Consider the following 6394-nt stretch of genomic DNA (forward strand, 5'->3'; position numbering starts at 1 on the left):
TGTTACGTCAAAGTCAAAATAGCTTCAGACGGGATCACATAGAAGAACGGATTAAAATGACAATCAGTCAGTCAGAAGGCGACGACAGCAAAAGGCTTGTTCTGTTCATGTTAGGATGGGGCCTGCTGGGTCTACAGGCTTGTTCTGTTCATGTTAGGGTGGGGCCTGCTGGGTCTACAGCCCTCAGAGATACATCAAATGATCTGACCCAACCCCAGGGTTTAAGTGTTATATGTGCTATACTACTCTTGACAGTGCTATATAGGCGTATTACACTCAGGGTTGCCAGATGAGGCGGGTTACCGCCGAATGGGCTACTTTTGATAACACTGGGCTGGAAAAAAAAAGCATTTGGGTGGGTTTTAGACTGTGGTTAGGCTGGAAATGGACAATCCCATCTGGCAACCCTGATTACACTTGACCGTGCTATATACAGTACTATACTGGTCTTCACAGTGTTATACAATACTGTACTGGTCTATACCGCACTGGTCTTCTTGACGCTATTTTTCCTTTTTCACATTCATGAAATGGTTACCTGTGTTTTGTTTGCCCTTGTCAATGCAAATGTGAAAACGCTGTTGAACGGTAGAGATAGTATAGATAATATATCTATTATATATATTATTATATTATATTATATATAGATAGATAGATAGATAATATATATATTATATATATTATTATATTATATATAGATAGATAGATAATATATCTATTATATCTATTATTATATTATATTATATTATAGATACATAGATAGATAATGTTAGAGTCGTTTCAGTTTAGAACACGTAAAGGCTGCGTTTGTAAAGTCGCTCTGGAATCTGATCAGCACGCATGGAATGCCTCTTGTCCAATCAAATCACTTGGTCCCTTTATGATGTTGAAGCCAGTGTCGCAGCTTACGTCATAGAACAGGGACGACGTCACAGCAAGGCCGGTGCCATGGTGACCATGCAACTTGTGTGAACTAATGCTAATTTGCTAATGCTAATAATAACGTTTATTTGTATAGCACTGTGCAGCTAATACTAGTAATTATTAATAATACTGATAGGAATTCGTGTATTTGTCTTAAAGTTGGATACCAAAATCACCAACACTTAGGCTAAGCAACATGCATGTTCTTGTTCATAATAACAGCAATTGGCTGTTAATAACAATAATCATAATCATAATAATCATAATAACTAATTATTAAACAAACAGTTCAAATAAAATCTGATTATCGGATAAAATCAGATTATCGGATGTAGGACTAGATTAGATCAAACAGCATCCAAATGTTTACATTGTTGATTCACATAAGCAGCATGATAATTGTACTTTGAACGATACTAAAATCCATCAGTTCCGTTTAAAGACTATATATATATATCTTAATTAATATGGGCATACAGTAAAATATATTCCACTATAATGGTAAATATTAAAGTAAATGTATGTACCCCACTAACCCTAACTATAGGCCTAACGGGGCAGCATGCTGTTACTTACCTTGTAAAGGGTCATTACACTTGTTCCACACACATCCATTCTGGTTCCTCAGAATGAGATCTTCTGAAGCGTGGTGGTTATATGACAGTTACCGTGTTATTATTCATTCCCGTTTTCCAAGTAAAATTGTCCAACGTTGAACATTTCTGTCGTTGAATTTCCGTCAACGACCGAGTCTGTAAGTCTCCGGTGTGTCGCCCAGTGAGCAATTTTACGTTGATTAGACGTCTAAACAACGTCTAAATGGCCCGTAGACGTCTAGGCCAAATCGAGGCTAAATATCGGCCATATTGGAAATGTAAAAAACGTCTATGTTTAGACGTTGAAATGCCGTTGAAACATAGACGTTGTTTCCCTTTCTATGTTTCAACGGCATTTCAACGTCTAAACATAGACGTTGTTTCAATTTCCAATTTAGCTTAAATTTAACCTAGACATTGAAACACCGGTGTTTAAACCTAGGCTAAAACAAAGCATAATGGAGGTGAAATTGAAACGACTGTTTCTATAGGCATTTCAACGGCAGACTATATATAGCTGTTGAAATGCAGTTTAAACAGACGTTTCAATTTCCAATTTCACATCAATTTAGCTTTGTTATAGCCTAGACGTTTAAACACTTAGTATAAGTAGACAAATACAATTTTCATGAGTAATAAGTAAATATAAATAAGGAAATATGAATAGGAACATGTATTTATTTAGGGAACTAGTAAATACGAAATAAATAAAAAAAAAAAAGAATATTAAATATTAACAATGTTGATTGTTGTGGAACATTTAACAACATAATAACAACATATTTAATAACATAATAACAATGAAATAGGAACATTTAACTAGTAAACATTTAACTAGTAAATACAAAATAAAAATAAGGAAAAAAGAATATTAAATATTAACAATGTTGATTGATGTGGAACATTTAACAACATAATAACAATGAAATAGGAACATTTAACAACATAATAGTATTTATTGACAGTTATGGAGACAACATTTAGGTTGGGTTATTCTGTCTGTAGCCAGCATCGCCCGTTCTGCCTGGGGCCTGCTTCAGGTGATCTCCAATGCTCGCCCTTGCCTCCACCTCTGTGACCTTTTTTAGGTTCATGACAGCTTCTGTAATTAAATAAAGCAAAAGAAAAGTTATTTTCACAGAAGAATCCCATTTAAAACTTTAAAAAGCAAGAGTAAAGAGCCAGATAAATTGTGGATTGCCTACTATGTGCCAAAGAAAATGTAATATGCTTGAATGTCTGGTGCCCTGTAGCTCTTGTTCCTATAGTGAGCAAATGTTTGACACTCGCCACAAAATAATCTGTAGTATGCTACCACCCACCCTAGACCACCGTGTATGGATAGTAGAGTTGAAGCCGTTGCTATAGACAACAAACCTTTAGTGCACACCTTTTTGATCAAGTCAAGTTAGCTGATGACGGTGCAGGCCTGATCAACAACAACATGGCGGCCTACAGTACAGAGGATAAGTTAACCACCTAGTATAATGCTGCCTGGAAAATTACCTCAGCATCGACAAGACCAAGGAGCCGATTGTGGACTATAGAAAGGGTAGCAAGAGGAAGAGAAGCAAAAAGCCCCACCCCTTGCAGATACAATGCTTCTTGCCCAGTTATCGGTTCCAACCTACCCAATATGACACGGTACAGGGCAGTCTGCCCAAAGGCCCTCTTGTTCCGCAGCCCCCCACCACTGATGTTGAAAAGGGACATCAGGCTATTTGTCATGCATCTGTAAGAGAGAGGGGGAAAAGCCGTTACATGACTAATGTGCATTATGGGTGAAATTATGTTATACATGAAGTCAACCTGCGTCTTTGTTCATGCATTTAAATACCTGTCCATCATCTTGTTTGTGCAGTCCCTTGCACTTTTCCCTCCGATGCTCATCATCACGGAGGTCTGTGTGGATTTTTTTTACAAATCATGTACAAATCATGTACAATCATTTAAACCCTTTGAAGTTTAAATATTTTGCCATCTCCATTGAACTCATTTTCAGGTGTATTATACATTGAACTCATTTTCGTGTATATTACATTTTTGGGGTTTAAATTTGTCTGTAATTTTTTTGCGCGGTAAATGCAGCCGTAAACTTTTCTTTTAAATTATCACCATGCTTTGTCGGAAATGTTCCTTCTTCAGCTCCTCCTCCTGCTCTGTGAAATCTGTTTCCGTCTCCAGCTGTCGCAGTGAAAATGTTTGCCATGGCTCTCTCCTCCTCACCTCGTCCAAAATTTCGAGGAGTAGGCCCACAACTGTCCTCTGGAATGCTGATGTAAATCACAATGTAATAAGTTAAATAAAGTGAAAACATTCCGTGCTTAAGCAAACCGCAAAGATCTCACAAATATAACAATTTCTGACTGAGGCAATGGAAGGAGCTTCTTCTTTTGTATTTTCACATACTTAACAGGACTGAAGTCAAATAACATGAAATGTTACTAGCTTCAATTGGAATTCTTACTTTTTTCTGAAAGTGGGTATTTGTCTTTAGGTCCTGTTGAGATAGAGAGCATACGAACAAGTTTGCTAAATCAGTTTGGAGCAGAAGAAAAAAATCACAAACATGCAGATAATCGTGAGATGCATTTGAATACATATGTTTAGGGGGAGTCAGGCTTTTCTGGGGTGTACCTGAAACAAGCAAGTATATTTTCTTAAAACTCTGAAGGGTCACTTTTGGCTTCAACTGGTGCAACTGTAACTCAAGACTGTACAGGGGGTCGCCCAATAATCGCAGGGTCCAATCCTGGCTCCTCCTCTCCTCATGTCCCGTATTGTCACCAGAACCCCTGTCATCAGTCACATCACCCCCATTCTACACCAACTCCACTGGCTCCCCATCAAACACCGCATCGACTACAAAATCCTTCTCCACACTTTCAAGGCCATCCATAACCTCGCCCCTCCATACCTGTCCGACCTCCTCCACATCAACATTCCCACCCGGTCCCTCAGGTCTGCCTCCTCCATCAACCTGACCGTCCCCCCAGCCCGTCTGGCATTTCTCTGACAGGAGAGGACGTTCGGGGTCTTGAGACACTGGGACTATTTCAACAAGAAAGGTGTTATGAGTCTTTGCAGCTCCATGACAGACCTTACCATATTCTCATGTAACAACAACATTAACATTTTTTATAATACCTGGTGTGGATGAGTGTTGAGTTGATAAGGAAGTAGAATCTTCATCAGCTTTTCAAAGTGAAAAAAAAACAAAAATAAATCACATGATCCCATATATTCAAGTTAGTTTCACTAGGAATAAATAGTAGAGGAGGAAAGTTAGACCAGTTATATATTTAGAATACTAACTCATTACTTACATTCATCATTCTCAGGCAGGGTGTAGAGGTTCTTAGAAACTGTAAAATAAACATTAAAACCTGCTTTCTTTGAAGTAAATGTCAGTTCAACACAATATGGAACACAATACGGAAAATGAAGATGGGTGGACTAACATTGTGGCTAGCCTACTTAACATCAAGACCGCCCCCAATCTATGGACTTTCAAGACTCTGCTCAAATCCCACTATTGCTGTGAAAAAGGCTATTGAGACGTCCTCATGCTTTATTTAGTTTGGACATTTGTCTTTGTCTTAAATGTGTGCTGTAACAAATGTTGGTTGTCCCCTATTCTATTGTCCTTACGCTCTACTCTATGACTATGAGGCTGGGAAGACAAATCGGCAACACACTACATGAACTGAATTGAGATTATATTATAGAAAAATAGTCATAGTACCTGGTGTTGATGACTGCAGAGGAGAGTCTATCATTGTAGAGTCATCAGTGGCTTTTCAAACAAAGATCAAAGCACATGAACAACTTCAAACAGGAACAAGTAGCACAGAATGAGAGGAAAGACCAGTTATATTTTAAAAATACAAACGCATTGCTTACAGGCATATTCTTCTTTGTCCTTTTCTTCTAATTCAAAGAGGTCCATAGAAACTGATCGTTAAAAGGAAATATCGTTAAAATGTGCTTTCTTAAATACAAATTAATTATTAAATTGAGATGGGTGAACCAACATTGTGACCAAACTCACATGGATTTGGGGGGCTTTTTTTTTGCATTTGCATTTGCTTCACAGAGGCCTTCTGCAACCCTGCAACAAATATACTGATATGAACAATAACTACACATGAACAATCAATTTGTAGCAAGACAGACATCCGGGGTGAATAGAAAGTTAACATTTATAAGTATAGAATAGAGCGCCAACTAGATTTTACCTGAAGTGACTTTTTTGAATTTTGGCGGTGGGGCAGGGAAGACAACACCTGTAATGACAAAGACGTGTCAATACCTATGCTAATGCTACCCCACAGTGTACACTTAACAACCCCTTTACTTTCACAAATAAGACAGACAAACTTGGACATTCAACAAAAAAGTGTTCAAAATGTTCATCCCTCCCTTTACATACATCACATACCCTACCTACATTCCTATCCATTTGGTGCAAAACGACATTTGTGTAAACCCTATTGTGCCTAATCTTAAAATCATTGTGCTCACATTCTACGCTATTATATTTCACACCCAAATTTGCCCATACCTTTCCCACATCAAAACCTTCAAAAACCTTTTCCCACACCTTCTCTGACGCTGGCCTCACCAACCCATCACCCAGTAAATCTATATATATATCCCTTTTGTTTTCACATCCTCAAACTTGACCTCTAAACCTTTCCTTTCTACCCTTAATTCTACCATCCTTTTTTCCTCACCTGCCTCTCCCTGTCCTAACATTAAAGTTGTCCATTCCCTATACTGTCCCTAATTCTATTATACACTCCTGCAATCCCACCTATTCTTATATCCCTATTCACTGCCCTTATTCCCTGCACTATATATATATATATATA

Source organism: Nansenia antarctica, assembly GCF_963989245.1.
Source record: "Nansenia antarctica genome assembly, chromosome: 1".
Taxonomy (NCBI): domain Eukaryota; kingdom Metazoa; phylum Chordata; class Actinopteri; order Argentiniformes; family Microstomatidae; genus Nansenia; species Nansenia antarctica.